Source organism: Fukomys damarensis, unplaced genomic scaffold (genome assembly GCF_012274545.1).
Source record: "Fukomys damarensis isolate Sample0158 unplaced genomic scaffold, DMR_v1.0_HiC HiC_scaffold_15972, whole genome shotgun sequence".
Classification (NCBI taxonomy): Eukaryota; Metazoa; Chordata; class Mammalia; order Rodentia; family Bathyergidae; genus Fukomys; species Fukomys damarensis.
The window spans coordinates 1-822 of record NW_022916884.1 but is presented as its reverse complement, the minus strand read 5'-3'; positions in this window follow the sequence as shown (position 1 = coordinate 822).

The following is an 822-nucleotide window of genomic DNA, read 5'->3' as shown; positions in this document are numbered from 1 at the left end:
GGCCTTGGGGCGGGCTCTGTGCTGCGGATCCCCGCAGCTGCCCTGTAGGCCTGAGGGGTCTGAGGGCACCCGGCCCCTACTACTGAGGCCAAATAGCCTCCTAATCTCTGAGGCTATCGACATCCTAGCCCTCCCGTCAGCCTTTCTCCAAGGAAAAGTTTACCCAGCTGAGCTTGTAGAAGAAATTCTAGGCTCTGCTGCTGGCTTCCACCCGGGTGGGATCTCTGTAAAGAAGCAAGAAAAAAGTTTACCCAGCTGAGCTTGTAGAACAAATTCTAGGCTCTGCTGCTGGCTTCCACCCGGGTGGAATCTCTGTAAACAAGCGAAAGAACAAAGTGCCGCTGAGCCTGTCACGCATGCTCACTAGGCCTATGCCTCTGCGTCGACATCCTAGCCCTCCCGTCAGCCTTTCTCCAAGGAAAAGTTTACCCAGCTGAGCTTGTAGAAGAAATTCTAGGCTCTGCTGCTGACTTCCACCCGGGTGGAATCTCTGTAAAGAAGCAAAAGAACAAAGTGCCGCTGAGCCTGTCACGCATGCTCACTAGGCCTAACTGCCTCTGCGCATGTGGCGCATGCGCATCATGCTTAACTGCCGCTGCACATGCGTCATACACTGCGCATGCGCGCCAGGCCTAACTGCCTCTGCGCATGCGTCCTACGCTGCGCATGCTCACCAGGCCTAACTGCCTCTGCGCATGTGGCGCATGCGTACCAGGGCTAACTGCCTCTGCGCATGCGTGGGGCCCGGGCCCTTCTCCTGCCTGCAGGATGTGATCACACTGCAGGAGAAGCTGTCAGGTACGGGGGAGTGGGCAGGAGGCC